The 17469-nt window shown below is 48.0% G+C and overlaps 1 long non-coding RNA gene across 1 annotated transcript; it reads right to left on the minus strand.

Annotated features, from left to right (window-relative positions):
- Positions 1–46: 46 nt before the first annotated feature.
- On the minus strand, positions 47–12367 carry LOC142312354 (uncharacterized). Its single transcript, XR_012754362.1, has 5 exons — positions 12301–12367; positions 12161–12227; positions 9759–9810; positions 9503–9568; positions 47–413 (listed from the first exon to the last, which is right to left on the minus strand). It is a non-coding gene; the product is annotated as an uncharacterized LOC142312354 (long non-coding RNA).
- Positions 12368–17469: the final 5102 nt, after the last annotated feature.

Genomic DNA, 17469 nt, shown 5'->3' on the forward strand with positions numbered 1-17469 from the left:
AGGATCTTCTGGTCATTGATGTCCTCATGTATCGGGGGGTGAGGCCCCATGATTGGGCTCAGGGGTCTTCCCCATCCCTCAGACACAGGGGCCTGACAGCGCTCACTAGAGGTCTTCTTCACTACTGTGTAATCCTGGTTATGGAGAGACACAGTAAGAAATCTCACTCCAGACATTTCCAGAGTCCTCACCTCTCCAGTTCTGTCCATCTGTTATTCCCATAGATAAGAATGATGTAATGTGACGTCATCAGAATCTCTCACCTCTCCAGTAAGCCGGAAGAGGATCTCTAGGGTGAGGTGTAATATCCTCTCCGCCATCTTGTCCCTGTCCATATCCATCCTTCACGGGGCAATCAGGGGAATTCTCTTCTATAGAAGATCTCCACTGAGAGGATCCGATATTGTAGGGACCTGAATGGGGAGAAGATGATTATGTAACATCATGAAGAATCTGCTGTAATAATACAATTACTGGAGATAATAAGGGGAAACATATGAGGAGACAGAACGTGTAGATTGTGTGTGGAGGGAAATATAAGGTTAATATCCGGTCAGGACGGATCCTCGGTGATTGAGGTCATAGTGATGTCATCGTCACATGAGTTAAAGTCAATCGATGGCAAAAGTGATCACGTGTCATACATAGTGACATCACCGCTGTGACCAATGACGTAGCTGCAGTGATGTCATCAGAGACTGAAGGAAACAGGAGCAGCAGCCCGAGAACAACACATCTGCACTAATTCGCCTGCTGCGCCCCCTGTGCACTCTCCACAGCAGAGGATGTCGGGAGAAGGGTCCGGTCTGTCGGATTCTCCACAGTCAGACCTTTTACCTCCAGCAGAAAAACAGCGGCGAATAGAGAACACAGGAGCCGACAGCCGAGCGTCCCTGTATACGGGAGAAACCACCGAGCGACCGACTGTTCTCCCCCAGCATCTAATGTGTATGGAGCCTGAGCCCAGTAATGGGGAATCTCCACACACCTCCTCCTGCAGAGCCGCACACTAGATATATGTCTGCTCTGTGCTTCCAGGACCTGTGATGATGTCACATGGAGGGGAGGAGTCAGGGGTCACATGATCAGCTCCTCAGTGTATGCAGGACTCTGCTGTGCTGGTTGTCATGGTGCTGGATGAGGGGAAGTTTATGTGTGAGGTCAGGAGGGATTTACAGTGTGGATGTAGCAGAGCCGAGTGTGTACAAGGTGTACGGAGCGGAGGTGTGTGTGTGAGGTATACGGAGCGGAGGTGTGTGTGCGAGGTGTACGGAGCAGAGCCGTGTGTGTATGAGGTGTACAGAGCGGAGGTGTGTGTGCGAGGTGTACGGAGCAGAGCCGTGTGTGTATGAGGTGTACAGAGCGGAGGTGTGTGTGCGAGGTGTACGGAGCAGAGCCGTGTGTGTACGAGGTGTACGGAGCGGAGGTGTGTGTGCAAGGTGTACGGAGCGGAGGTGTGTGTGTGAGGTATACGGAGCGGAGGTGTGTGTGCGAGGTGTACGGAGCAGAGCCGTGTGTGTATGAGGTGTACAGAGCGGAGGTGTGTGTGCGAGGTGTACGGAGCAGAGCCGTGTGTGTACGAGGTGTACGGAGCGGAGGTGTGTGTGCGAGGTGTACGGAGCGGAGGTGTGTGTGCGAGGTGTACGTAGCAGAGCCGTGTGTGTGTAAGGGGTGGGCAGACCCCTTACAAAGAGGTGCAGTGTTTCCCCCTGAAAATACCCCCACTGGGGTAGACAAAGCTGTTGATGTTTTATTGTAATTGCACTGTATAGCTGGGTTCCCCTAGTGGCCGGGTGGGACGGCTGTCCCCATAGAAACTGTGCAGGAGGGAGGAGGAGCCGGCAGCTTAGGGGAAAGGGAGAAGTGTGTGTGTGTGAGAGGCAGTTGATTCCGGGACAGGGGAGAAGGCACAGCCAGGGGCAGAGTGTGGAGCTGAGTGGGCAGAAAGAAAGAAGGGAAGAAGAGAAGACGTGTCCTCAAGGGTGAAGCAGAATTGGTGTGGGTCCAGTCTGTGTTAGCCGGAGTGGGAGCCTAGGTGAAGTGGAGTAGCCGGGCACATCCCCACTAGAGGAGACGACAAGGAAAGATTTCCCCGGACAGGAATTGTGACCGTGCGCTGCAAAATCCGTGCATTGAGCTGTCTGTGAAACTCTGTGCAATAAAGATGTCGTTTGGTTTATCTGATCCCTGCCTGAAGAGTCTTCCTGAGGCTGATAGTATGCTCTTTTACACCACACTCTGCCCCACAGAACAATCCCCTGTCCCAAAAGTGACGGCGGAGCCAGGGGTAAGCCTGATAGAAAAAGGGGCCACGACTACAATCCCCGAGGCACCCCTGGCACCCCGTTACATGTGTGCGAGGTGTACGGAGCGGAGGTGTGTGTGCAAGGTGTACGGAGCGGAGGTGTGTGTACGGAGCGGAGGTGTGTGTACGAGGTGTACGGAGCGGAGCCGTGTGTGTACGAGGTGTACGGAGCGGAGGTGTGTGTACGAGGTGTACGGAGCGGAGATGTGTGTACGAGGTGTACAGAGTGGAGCTGTGTGTCTACGGAGACAGTATTCAGCCGAGGAGGCACACTCCCTCCTTGACTCAGACACTAAGGGCTCATTCACATGACCGTTCCATTTGTCCTGGTCAGGTCCTGTGTTTTTTGCGGACCCACGGACAGGACCATCTTTTCAATGTCTTTTGTGTAGGATCGGATTGCACACGGTAGCACTTCCGTGTGTATCTGATCCTACAAAAAAAACACATCGGATGACGTATGTCCGTTTCGTTATTATGGAACATGTCCTATTCTGTTCCGTAATAATGGACCGTAACTCAATACAAGTCAATGGGCCCGCAAAATCCCTGGAAGCCGCACGGAAGCACTTCCGTGTGACCTCCGTCAGGTGCCCCTGCAGTCTGTGTCCCGCTCCAGCCCCGTGGCTGCCCGCACTGCAGTATCAGCAGCTTCTCACACTGCAGTGCGGGCAGCCGCGGGGATGACGAGCGCTGCTGTCAGAAGGTTAGATGAGATCATTACCTGCTGTGACGATCTCCTGCACTCCTTACGTTAGCGCTGTCACTGACTTCCATTGCCCGCCGCGTTCTCACATCACGTCTCGCGGGCGGCCCGAGACTGTCACTAGCAGTGACGTCACGGGCTCCGGCGATTCTTCGCTGTGAACGTGGTGGACAATGGAAGTCAGTGACAGCGCTGATGTCAGGAGAGCAGGAGATCGTCACAGCAGGTAATGATCTCATCTAACCTCCTGACAGCAGCGCTCGTCATCCCCTGCAGTGACCTGGGCTGACCTATTGATGTAAGCTCAGGTGACTGCACTACTCTCCCAGCCAATGGGGAACGTTCTGTTCTTCATTGACTGGGACATTGACTATGGTATGTGTGACGCCCTGGCCTAGCCAGGTAATCACAGAAGAGTGCATCCTCCTTGGTAATTCCACACACACCCCCACATGGTGCATATGAGCAGCCGCCCCTCCCCCCCAGGGTAGGAAGTGAAGAGAGTAGGAGGGGAGGAGTGGAGTTCAGTTGTAGGAGAGAGGCAGAGCAGTGAGGAGTGTGTCTCCTTGGCTGCTGGAGAGAAAGAAAAAGAGCAATCTGTGTGCCGGAGGAGTTTGCAGAGAAAGGAGCAGAGCGGTCAGGGGTTGGAGCCCCTGGAGTGCGGGACCAAGTCAAGCATTAGGAGGGGACCCGAAGTGGACTGGGGCAGGGTAGTGGCCCGCCGGCATCGTGAACAGGAACCCGGACTAGTGCAGGGGAGTGGACTCCTCGTTCCAACCACAGGAGCTAAGCAGACTACGAAGTGCGGTGCAACAAAGAGGGCCCCTGCCCATTGCACCGTGTGCGGAACCCGGACACTACTCGCCCACGGCTCCCGGTCACTGGCAGTTTGGTTTACAAAAGGACTCTGTGTTTACTGACCCTCCACATCAGTACAGCCTCATCCAACACCCTATTTCCTGACTCCTAAAGACTGCTCCCTGCAACCCCTCACATTACCCTGGGCCCCGGGACTACATCTCCCCTACCCATGGAGGGGATCCTACCTTGCTGCCCCCTGCTCCATCAGCCCCGGGCGCCCCCATCAACAGGCAGCGACGGTGCCGCCATCCCATCACCGCAACCCACGGGTGGCGTCACAGACAATTTCCCTTGTAAATACCTCCCTTTTCACTCGTGGGCGACGGACGGCTGCACGAGCCCCGGATCCGGCTGCCACTCGAGCCACAGCCACTGCCCGGATCCTTGTGCCTCGAGCAGCCCCCCGGTTGTGATCTGTCCACCGCCCACAACATATGGATCGTCGTGTGACCCCCTTATTGGATTACACTGGACCCGGATTTGATTGTTCTTTTCAATAAATTGGTGAAAGAGGGAATGTTTTGGGGAGTGTTTTTTCAAATAAAACTTTTTTTGTTGCCTATTTTTTTTTTATTATCTGATAGACGCGTGACATCACTAACCCCAAGGCTTGATGCCAGGTGACATTACACATCTGGCATCAACCCCATATATTACCCCGTTTGCCACCGCACCAGGGCAATGGAATGAGTTGGGGAAAAGCGCCAAGATTGGTACATAAAACGGATGCACCACTTCTGGGGCGGCTGTAGCCTGCTATTTTTAGGCTGGGGAGTGTCCAATAACAGTGATCCTCCTTAGTCTGAGAATAACAGACCCCAGCTGTCCGCTTTACCTTGGCTGGTGATCCAATTTGAGGGTGACCCCGTGTTTTTTGTTTTAAATTATTTATTTAATTTAAAATAGCATGGGGTGCCCCCTGTTTTGGATTACCAGCCAAGGTGAAGCTGCCAGCTGTGATTTGCAGGCTGCAGCGGTTTGCTTTACCATAGCTGGCTACAAAAAATAGGGGGGACCCCACGTCATTTTTTTTTAATTATTTATTTTTTGGCTAAATACAAGGCTAAGCACCCTTTAGTGCCACATGAAAGTCACTAAAGGGTGCCAGCTTAGAATATGCAGGGGGGTAGGACATTATATATGTCTATCTATTTATCTATCTATCAATCTATTCATTCATTCATTCCTCTATCTCTATATCTATCCATCTCTATATCTACTCATCTATTTATCTTTCTTGCTGCTTCCGTTTTTTGCGGTCCGCAAAAAAACCCCAAAAAACGGAAGGCACACAGATGACACACGGACGACACACGGACCGTCTACGGAATGGAACGGATGTCACACGGACACATCCGTGAAAAAAAAGGACCGTTTTTTGCGGCCCGCAAAAACGGAACGGTCATGTGAATGTAGCCTAATAGTGAAAGAAGATCCCACCTTTCTCTATTTTTCCTCCTTCTCTTCTTCCTCCAGTGATAACAAACCCCCACACAAATTCTCCAGGACAGCAGAAGAGCCACCACGTGCCATTAGTGACCCCCGATGGACATCACCTCCCAAAAGTTATGAGCTTCAGATTAATGATTTTGTAGTCCAGTCAGGAATCCAATTTGATGCTGCCGGCCTCACAGAAATCAACTTTTTCATATTTTTTTTCTCTGAGACTTCTGTAAATTTCATGGTGGAAGAGACAGATTTATATGCCGAACAATTTTTTGCCCAAAACCCCACTTCATGATTTGCTAACTGGACTTGCATTGACGCAGTAAAAATAACGACGTTTTGGGGTCTTGTGCTTCACATGGGTTTAGTGAAGAAGCCAGACTTTCAGCAATGATGGAGTGCTGATGTTTTATAACTGCAGTTTTCCACATGGCATGGTCCTGGACACACTTTGAGGCCAGCCACAAATTTTTGCATTAGGGTAGGATTTCACTTGCGAGAGACTCACAGGTATCTTGCATCGCATCACCAGGCACGGCCTGCCTCTTTCCCAACAGGAGCAGATCATCTGCATTTAATTCTATGCAGCTGACCCGTTCCTGTTGGGTGAGAGGAAGGCCGTGCAGAGTGAATCCTACCCTTACTACGATAATGCACAGTGTCCACCCAGATACAAACACAATTTTGACTGAATTGTCAAAATTTGGCCGGTCATTGATCACTACAGCAACAAATTTGCTCAGACGTATTTCCCAAAGGGTCATCTGCATAGATACATTTTAAGGAAAGGCTGAAATTCCAGAAATACCTGCCCAGTAAGACAGCCAGGTACCGAATTAAACTGTACAAGCTTTGTGAGAGCGCCTCAGGGTACACCTATAAATTTAGGGTTTATGAAGGGAGGGATACCTGGATTGAACCCCCTGAATGTTCCCTGTTTTGGAGTAAGAAAATTGTGTGGGATCTAGTGCACCCACTGGTGGATAAGGGTTATCACTTCTATGTAGATAATTTTTACACCAGCATCCAACTATTCAAATTCCTCTCTGCCAGAGCTGCTGCAGCATGAAAAAAACAAAAAGGCTTCCATAGGATGCTAATTGGGCAGCTGCTCAGAAAAGATGACAGCAGAGCCCAATGTAACGACGACATGCTGGTGGTCAAGTATAAAGAGCAGAAGGATGTCCTTTTGTTGGCCACAATACATTGTAAGGCATAACCTCCACCACTGTACAAAGCACCTCAACACAGGTTTCCAAGCTAGACTGTGACCTAGGGTATAATAAGAACATGGGGGGATCAAGTCCTCCAGCCGTACAGTGCCATGTGGATAGCTAAGGTGTGGTACAGGAAGCTGTCCATGCACGTCGTACAGATGGCAATGTATAACGCTTACATGCTATCTTGATGTGCAGGCCAGATTGGCACATTCCTTCAGTATCAGGAAGTAGTGATCAAGGCCATAATAATCAGTTTTTAATTATACCATTTTTGAGTATATGCAGTATCTTGATCGCCTCTTATTGCAATGTATTGCAATGTAATGGCGACCAAAGAGATCCCAATTCATGAACTTTGATTTTTTTTCTCATTGTGCCCTTTACTGATCAGATTAATTTATTGCATATTTTCATAAATTGGGCATTTCTGAACGCGGCAATAGCAAATACTTGTATGATTGTTGTTGTTTTTTTAATTGTTTTATTTTCAATGGGGCAAAAGAATTGTGGCTGTTCCCACAAGAAGAGATTGTGGCTGTTCCCACAAGCCGATACGGCAAAATCTCAAGGGCTATCAATCGTGCAATGTGTGCAGTTATGGTTTCTGCCCTTTGGTGCGTAACGGGGTATTTTTGCTTCTTTTCGAAGGTCTGTGGTATGGACAACTGAACTGAACGCTGGGACACCAAAGCGGATGTGGTCGATGATGATTGAGTGGCCAACACCAGGTTGGGAGAAGGAGGCATCAACGCCACCTTCTTGCACACAAGTTTGGGAAGCAGGCAGCCCAGGAGAAGTGACAGTGTTTTGAGTCTGGAAATCATGTTTTTTACCTAGAGCTGTCAACCACCTAGTGGTGTGCTTGGCTAACATATGGTTTCACATGCTGGAGGTGCCCAAGCTGGAAGTATTTCTGCCTCTGCTAAGCTTGGTCTGACAGATTTTACAAATGACAAACGTTTGGTCTGAAGGACTCTTGGAAAAAAAACTCCCACACAATCGCAGCATGGACCCTTGGACTCTGAGATGACACAGGTGGTGGTGTCATGAGCACAGTTAGTAGACCTCTGGCAGTGGTCGAAACCCTATCTCTTACAGCCTTTTTGCGGACTATGGGTGCATGCTCCTCTGTGCTGCTGCTCTCGCACTCCATGCCACCCGTCCATGTTGGATCAGTCACCTCATCATCGACCAGGTCGTCTTCCCATTCCTGAAGGTCAACATCTTCGGTAATGGAGGTTTCAGGCTGACCTGAGGGCAACTGTGTCTCATCATCCTCAAACACTTCCACCTGTTTGCCCAGCATGTCACGGCCAACAACATGACTTTCTTCTGACCTTGGGTGCTCAAAGATCTGTGCATCACTGCACATCATGGCCTCACGTGCGTTGGTGTTGTTGCACGGTGAGAGGCAAGAAAGGTCAAAGGGTCCCGTAAACAGTTCCTCAGAGTAACCTGCTTTGGGGCCATATGTTTCCTTAGAATACTGATGTTGCGAGGAAGGAGGACCAGACTGAGGATTCGATGGCCCAGCCTCTGGGCTACTCAAGTCTGCCTGTGTAGACCCTTGGGATTTGCTACTTGACAAGTAACTGGAGGCATTTTCTGCTAGCCAACTCGTTACCTGTTCACTCTGTTCAGGGCGCAAGAGTGGTTTCCCACATGGAAAAGAGTATTGGGATAGGAAGGCAGAGGTAGATAAAGCAGGAACCTTTTTCTCTGGCTTGGTCACACTGCTTGGGTGACCACCACTGTCACTACCACGTCGCCCACGGCCCTTACCGCCTCTTTTTCCCATTTTTGGGTTTGATTATTTGAAGGTGAACACTGTAACGTGACCTTTTGTACAGGCAGTGGAACAGCACTGATGCCGGGTTGGTAAACTTGTGTTAATAGTTTCCCACGATAGATATTTCTGTAAGTCTAAAAACGCAAGGTACCATTATTGGACAAAGTACCACTTGGAGGAGTCGACAAAAATGTTGTGAATGTCTTTCAGCCCTAAAAGAAAACAGGGTTTGACACCACTTTTATTTTAGTATTGATTTTTGACACAGACTGTGTTTTAGTAGCAGCAGGCCACTATCTAGGTTCTGTAAGATATGACTGAAACACCACTAGGATGCTAGGTTGGTGCTATGACGGTATTTGGCTTCATATATAATAGAAAAACCCGGCTCAACCGTGTAAGTGGTGCTCAGAAGTAAAAAATAGTCGATATAATAAAGAAAACTTCGGCACTCATACAGGAATAATAAAGAAAGATGCGGAAATGTTTTAGTGTTTTTTTTTTTTGGAGAAAATTAACAAAAAGGAATCCGTTGTGTATTACCAATTGCCCTAGAATTTTTCAGCCTTTATCAAGGTGTTGGGGATCTATATATGAAACAAATATCACATTTACTGTACAGTAACAGAGAACATGCAGGTATGAAAAATATAATTTCACAATTTTGTAATATGAGAATCATCCAATTATGAAATAACAAGACAATATGGCCTATTGTACTCGGGAGGAGATAGTTAGGATTATGTCACCTTTCAAGGACACAGTCTGGTATCATACCGAATAATTGAAGGATACATTGAATGGCTTGGAGGTGGGGGAGGAAAGGCCGAAAGGTGACTAACAGGAACCAAGTTGGGCGAGGAGGAAATAACCGATTTTGAGTGGGACTTCTTTATTCTATGTCATTACCATGTTCATAAGGGTTAAATAGGGGGGAATGAAAAGTACGTTGGGTTAAGGGGTCGCTGCCTTCCTTTACTTTACCTTGCCATGTTATGGGTATGGATTCTAAAAATTGATATGGAATTTGTGATGTTCAAACAGGACAATGTAATGTTTTTGAATTGAATTTTCAATGCTGAATTCGTTTATGCCAGTGTTATATGTTATTGAAAAATTTGAATAAAAATATAGTTAAAAAAGAAAACAAAAATAAGACAATATTTGTGACATACCTCACAAAAATAAAAGTAAATTTTGATAATATTTCTCAAAAACGCGTGTCGTGATGAACGAAAATTCTAGGAAAAAAGAGAAAAATGTATAAGTATAACAATACTCCAAGAATAATTTACAAAATCAATACCATCTTTGGCCACATGGGGTCAGTATGAACAAGAGAGAAAAAAATGAAAGAAATTCAAGCAAAAACACAGAAAAACACAGAATGAAAAGGGAAAAAGAGGAGACCAATGGTTATACATCCATTACCTCATGTGTTAGAAGAAGCGGGAAGAGTCCCTTATTTATCCACCAATTGAGTCTATTTTTGAAAAAAGAAAAAAAAGGCTTTTTCTATGATGGAGGTCTCATTGAGCTTATTCCAGTGTAGATCATATGACTGGTCCTATGGAGAAGGTTATTTAAAATGGTGTCAAATCACCTATGTGATATACAGAATCGGTATACCAATCAACGTACCTGTTGCAATGCAGCAAGTATTAGGAATGTGTTAATCCTTATGGGGGTAGAGAGAGTAAATGATATGCTGCTGCGGAATTGTAAACGGAATCTGATGACACAATAGGATCAGAATATTCAAGGAGATATATGTAATCCTATGAAATTATATCATCCGATAAACGTACCCCGTATCATATAAAGTGATAAGTGTATCTCTCTGCTCTGGAACAGTGGTACGTAAACACCGAGTTGGTTGCGTGATCTAAAAGATTCAAATGTCAGATAAATGCATTCTATGTACCATTACATGAGACCCATCATAGAATATGTGCAGGGGTGTACATACCTGAAAGAACAGAATAACTGAATAATTTACATGACCCCCCAACCTAGGCAGGTGTAACCTCACTCTGGGATTATACTGATGATGGTTAGTCCTAAAAGGGTCATATGAATAATGTATATGAGAGGAAAATATGCCATATGAACAAATATAAAGGAGTTCAGGTTACAGTACACATACCTATCCAAGAGTGAATCCAAACCTGGATCAATTAGAGAGAGGTATGTGTACCGCCCCGGTGTTGGTCGGGCTGCTTGGATCCGGGATCGTGGCTCAAGGGGTTCTCCGGACCTGGGTTATCAGACACTTGAATCTTTTAAAAGGGGATATTTACAGAGGAAGAGTTCTTGACGCCACCTGTGGGTTGCGGTAATGAAAGTACCGCCGCTGCTGTGGGGAGCACCGGGGCAGATGGGTTTAAGCAGCCTGATATTAGTCCCTCCACAGGTAGGGAAGGCCCCGGGCTCAGGGTTGTAGTTGGTATGATGGGGAGGTCAGGATGCAGGGTCAGGGTACTCACTGTGGTCGTCGTGGTGTTGGATGAGGATTATAAAGCAGACGCAGACTCATACTATAGAAAACCTCTGTGTGCCACTGCGGGGAGCCCGTCCAGGTAATACTCCCACCGGTGTCACTTTATAGTCCGGACCCTGGCTTTGTGCACAGTTTTAGTTGTCTGTTGTGGCCCCTCGGCTTGAAGCTGTCAGGGCCCCCCCGCTCCCTATGTGTAGTAGAGCTGTGCTCTTCATGGCTGGCACATGGGATCTTAATGGGCTTCTTTGTCTAGAAAGCCCTATCCATCTCATTGTGCTGATGCCTTCAATCTCTGAGCTCTTAGGCTATGTGCTCACGTAGCGTATTTTCATGCAGTTACGCTGCGTTCTGCACCGCAGCGTAACTGCATGCGTCCTGCGTCCCCAGCACAATCTATGAAGATTGTGCATAATCCATGCCTACGTTGTGTATTAGAATGCAGCGCTTCGGCTACTGCCGAAGCCCTGCGTTCTAAAAAGCAACATATCACTTCTTTCATGCGCTCTGGATGCAGCCCCCGCTCTGTCTATGGGAGAGGCTGCATCCAGAGCGCATTAATTCGGCTTTTCATTACGGACTGTTTCTGCAGCGATTTGAAGTGCACGTGTGCTGTTCAAATCGCTGCAGAAATTTCTGCAGGGACAGACCGCAACGTGGGCACATAGCCTTAGGGAAGTTCATAAAGAGACTCTCCCTCCAGGTTAATTATCAGCTTGGTGAATCGGTCTCTGACCTAGGGTCCTGTACCCATCGTGCTTGGTACCAGTACGCTTATTGTACTCTCTGATGCAGACAGTCCTTCATGACTATGTCCGTCGCAGCCTCTTTCCAATGTCACTGCTACCGGTCCCCTACTCCTGTGGTCCCGGACAACCATCTGCGACCCAACCTTGGTCTCGTTCCCCGGGAGCTACAACTCCCCATCTCACTCTTTGAGGGCTCTCCCTGAACTCTCTCTCTACTTCCTGTCTCCTTGCTCTCCAGGAGCTAACTAACTTGTCCCCTCCCACCAGTCTGCCTGACCCCTAGGTGATTGGCCCATTTCCAGCTAGACCAACCCACTGGTGTGTCTGACAGGTCATGATGTGAAGTGTGATTGGGATTTGTGGTGCTGGTGGATGTGGCACTGGTTTTCAGGAACCTGGAACCATGGGAGGTGGGTCCTGCACCAGGAAAGAGAAGGTGCAGTTCCCTGCAGGACCCTGATATAGTCAGGGGCGCTACATATGTACTGTAATGGCTCCGATATGCATATGCTCTATAACCAAGTGATAATCAGGTATTAGATTAAAATGTGTCACACGTGCATATATATCTATGAAGTCACACATACCCCATCCACAGGACATGAGAATATAAGCTTCAGTGCTGGACAGCAGTTAACGTGAGAAGGACCGTGCCTATGGAAGATTGAATTATGTTTAACATCTTAATCAAACTAATACATGTCTATACCGGTGTAGAGGCGCTTACCTGCTGCAGTGGTGACTCTGGTGAAGGTGAGAATCGCCATTACTGCTGTCTAGTACCGCTCTTATAGTGGGTGGAAGTGATGTGCCCTTCTGAACTTCCTGGTCTGTGGAATGCAAGGGGGCGTGCTGGAATGTATGTTGACACTTGTGCAGAGGCTATGGAGGCGGTCCACACATGCATAATGCCTCAGGCTATGAAGTGACAGTGATCTAAGGCTACTTTCACACATCAGTTTTTTGCAATCAGGCACAATCTGGCGCTTTGCAGAAAAAACACATCCGTTTTTTTTTGGCGCCGGATGCGATTTTCCCTTATAGACTTGCATTAGCGCCGGATTGTGCCGCATGGCCTTATGTTGCGTCCGGTTTTTGCCGGATGCGGCATATTTAGCCAATGCGGCGGCCGCATGGAACGTTGCTTGCAGCGTATTTTTGTCTGCGGCGAAAAACGGCGTTGCGCCTAATCAGGAAAAACCTGAAGGCAATGTGGGGCAGTGCTGCTGGAGATCCACCAGGGACATAGAGTCAGAGACATCATAGGAAAGTGAAATTAATGTGCCTAGGGGAAAAGAAGTCAACATATTAATATTTTAAATAATGTGAAGTGTAGAAACTAATATGAAAGATATATGAATGGATATAACATGACTGGGCTCAGGGTAATTGAGAGTGAATTGTAGGTTATTGCATAATAATTATAAAAGGATTAAAACATGAGCGATGACAAACGATGAAGGGTGACATAGAATGTAGCCCCCTGGTGTAGATGTCAGAATAAACGTAATTAATCGTATAATTAATCATAAATAGGATAAATAGAAGGTAGGACGGATGAATAAAAAGATGGATAATAGAGGAACATATGGGAAATCAGAAAGTAGGGACCATGAGAGAAAACCCAAGTACTGGATGCCCATCATTTCAATTGGAATTATAAGTGTGAGCCTTCATGCTAAGGACATACTAACAGGTAAGCAATATTCACGTTAAATGTAACCCTAATGGACAGACCCTAATAGAAAACCTCATCTTTGCGGTAGAGGCCGTATGGTTCAAGTGTCTGAAGGGCATGAATCTAATAGGATTCGGGCTCTTTGAGCCTACGAATCCTATCACCTCCTCTCCTGTTTGGTGGGATGTGTTCTATCACCTGGAACCAAAGTTGGGAGATCGTATGTTTCTGTGAGGCCTAAAACACACATCCGTGAAAACCACGTCCGTGTAAAACGGGCCGTTTTTCGGGTCCGTTTTCCGTTTTTTAGGTCCGTTTTTATGATAAGTGTGGCCTACGTATGAATCCCGTATGCTAGCCGTATGTGCGTGTGAAATGTCCGTGTGTGCGTGTGAAACTTAACTGACATGTGTTTGTGTTGTCCGTGTGGAATGCCCGTGTGTGATGCAAAATGTCGTTTACTACATGTCGGCAGACAGCAGACAGAGTAGCGGGATGAGAATGAACTCGGCTCGCTACTCACCGCCGCTCCTGTCAGCTCCACGCAGCAACTGAGGTGAGTAGCGCGATCAGCTGAGCTGTCACTGAGGTTGCCCGCGGCCACCGCTGCATCCACCGCTGGATCCAGGTAACCTCAGTGACAGCTCAGCTGATCGCGCTATTGCCTTCATTTGCTGCGTGGAGGTGACAGGAGCGGCGGTGTCTTCTGCTGCTTCGGTCACCTTCATGCTGCAGAGCTGGAAGCGACGCTGGACCATCCTGGATTCCACCGGACATGGAGGGCTTTTTGGGGCTGATTAAATTGGTGAACCAGGGAATGTGTTTGTGTTTTTTATTTCTAATAAAGGATTTTTCATGTGTGTGTGTTTATTTACTGTAATTACAGATTAATCATGGAAGGTATCTCGGGGAGACGCCTGACATGATTAATCTAGGATTTAGTGGCAGCTATGGGCTGCCATTAACTCCTTATTACCCCGATTTGCCAACGCACCAGGGCAAATCGGGAAGAGCCAGGTACTGTCCCAGAACAGTCGCATCTAATGTATGCGGCCATTCTGGGCGGCTGCTGACTGATATTGTTATGCTGGGGGGCTCACCATAACGTGGAGCTCCCCATCCTGAGAATACCAGTCTTCAGCCATATGGCTTTATCTGGCTGGTATTAAATTTGGGGGGAACTGCACGCCGTTTTTTTTTAATTATTTATTTATTTATTTATTTCTATGCTCCATAGTGACACGCCCACCGGCTGCTGTGATTGGGTGCAGTGAGACAACTGTCACTCAGCGTGGGGGTGTGTCTCACTGCAACTAATCATAGGCGCCGGTGGGCGGGATAAGCAGGGAATACGAGATTGTTTAATGAGCGCCGGCTTTTTCAAATTAGAAAAAGCCGCCGGAGCAGTGTGAACGCCGTGCAGCGCCGGTGATCGGGGATCGGTGAGTATGAGAGAGGGGGGGACACTTCAGTCACTTGGGGGATTAGCGGTCACCGGTGAATCATTCACAGGTGACCGCTAATCAGTATACGGCACACAGACAGAGCCGCGGCATGACAATGAAGTCGGGTGAAGTTCACCCGAGTTCATTCTCATCCCGCTACTCTGTCTTCCGACATTTAGTAACGACATTTTGCATCACACACGGACATTTCTCACGGACAACATAACCACACATCCGTGCAAGGAACGTTTTATTTGGACTCCCATAAGCTAACATTATGTCCGTGTGTGCGTGCTCCGTCCCAAAAACGAACATGCTTCCGTGCCAAACGGAGCAAAAAACGTGGGACGCACACGAACACACGGAAGATCAAATAACACGCACGTGTGCCTTTAAACATAAAAAAACATATGTGCACGTTTGGTCGTATCTCCGGTATGTACGGAAACGGACCAAACACGCACGTTTTAAACGGATGTGTGTTGCAGGCCTGATACAAAGTGGACCAGTATAGGAAGCAAAGTCTGCTTGCATCTCACTGTAGACTTATGCTTACTTATGCGGTCCCGGATATACTTGGTGGTCTCCCCAAGGTATCTGAGACCGCACGGGCTTTTGATCAAGTATATGACAAACGATGAATCACATGTAAAAAACTCTTTTATCCGAAAGATCTTCCCAGTACGTGGGTGAGAAAAAGTATCACCCTTAGGCTGCTTTCACACCTCCGGTTTTAGCAGAGCCGGCCAATCCGGCTCTAAAACCTATGCAACGGATGCGGCGACAATACCGCATCCTTTGCATAAGTTTTTAACATGCGGCCCGTCCAGTTTTTGCCGCTTGCGGCAGGCTACTGAGCATGTGCAGTGGAAAAAAACGCATGCGGCGGCCGGATGCGGTTTTTGCCGCAGGTCCATAGGCATGCATTGCAAATCACGCCGCATCGGTCGGATGTGGCGCGATGCGTTTTTTTTTTTTGCCAGACAAAACAACGTGCCAGGCAATGTTCCATCCGGCCGCCGCATCGGCTAAATCTGCCGCATGCGGCACAAAACGGACAGAACGCAAGCCCATGCGGCACAATACGGCACTAATGTAAGTCTATGCAAATAAAATGCAACCGGCGGCAAAAAAAAAGGCTGCTTTTTTCTGCAAAGCGCCGGATTGTGCCGCACAGGAAAAACCGGATGTGTGAAAGCAGCCTTAGTGAGATTTGAGCACTCCATACAGTGCAGACAGGGGAAATTCCCCCTCCGCGCAGTAGTTAGTGTCATCTGTTTAAGGCTATTTTTGGGAGACCCAACATTGGCAGCTAGATGTTAACACCTCCGTGGGTAGGGATGGTTGCCCCGGAACCCAGTGTCTTCGTGCAGGGTATAGCGACGGCAAGGGGATGTTTGATTACTCACAGTCAATGAATCACACGAGTCTTTGGTAAACCAAGGTGCTGGTGGCCGGCGCCGCGGCTGGTTGCATTCGGATCCCCCACCCGAGCTGGTGGTCTCTATCCTTTTCCTCTGCACTGACTTTGTGTAAGGTGGACTTCCTAGTCTGGAACTCAGGAGTCCGCTCCCGGATGGATGTGGCCTATGGAGCCATGCCCGCAGACGCTAGCCCGTGGGATCTATGGGCCCTGCTGGTGGTGACCTGCTATCCCTATCCGTGGGCTGTTATCTTCTATGAGGGACTTTGGGTGGGACAGGACCTCTAGTCCTGGCCTGAATCGGTTAATAAACTAAGCCGCTGGTTTCCGGTCCTGAAGTACCCCCCATTGTGCTCCGGTTTCCGGGTCAGTACCGATGGGCTACAACCCTGTCCCGGTCCACCTTGGTTCTGCCGAGCCGTCTTCCCGTATCCTGCTGACGGAGACCACCATCTGCCACCTAGCCAAAGGCACCAGGGCTCCTACCCTGACACCGTTCAACTTGAACCTCCTCTGCTGGAGCTACACCTAGCTCCAGCCCACACTCCTCTCAACTTGAACTACAAACTTATCTGCCTGTTTTCCCACCCCGGGCTGTCTAGACCCCTGGGTGGGCGTGTACAACCGCCTGGTCCCGCACACTGGTGTGTCTATCTTTCCCTAAGAGGGGGGTGACTAGGGTTTCAGGTCGGCTGTGTGTTTCCTAAATGAGGGAAGGTGTTAAGCAGGGGCCTATCTGTGACTACCTGGTTTTGCCAGGGCATCACAGAAGCATCCGAAACGATGCGTTGAACTTTCATATGTTGTGAAAGGGGGAGCGCTCTTTTAGTGTGTTTTGGGTGACACCTCTTAAAGTGAAGTAAATTGTTATTATCTGTGCTTTTTGTATATAAGTCCATATTGATCGAGCTATCAGGCGAAATCAAGACTAGTGTGTCCAGGAAATCTATTTGTTTCGGATCATAGTGAAGGGTGAAAGTTAGATTGGGGATGCAGATATTGATGTTTTTGAAAAAGCTCTGAAAGGAAGTAACCCCACCCCGCTATATGACAAAAATGTCGTCTATGTAGCGCCTCCACGTATGCACATGTTGGTTGAATAGTGGATGTGTATAAACATGAATAGTTTCAAAACACGCCATAAAAATATTTGCATACAGGGGTGCTACATTAGACCCCATTGCTGTACCCCGACAAAAAACTGATCTTCAAAAAGAAAAAAATTCCATTCTAACACTATTTTTAACAGATCCAAACAGAATTGTTTTTGGGAATCAGAAAAATTGCTAAATTCATCGAGAAACCACTGGACCACCTCGATGCCAGGTTGGTGACTAATGCTCGTGTATA

The sequence above is a fragment of the Anomaloglossus baeobatrachus genome, chromosome 5, assembly GCF_048569485.1.
Source record: "Anomaloglossus baeobatrachus isolate aAnoBae1 chromosome 5, aAnoBae1.hap1, whole genome shotgun sequence".
Classification (NCBI taxonomy): domain Eukaryota; kingdom Metazoa; phylum Chordata; class Amphibia; order Anura; family Aromobatidae; genus Anomaloglossus; species Anomaloglossus baeobatrachus.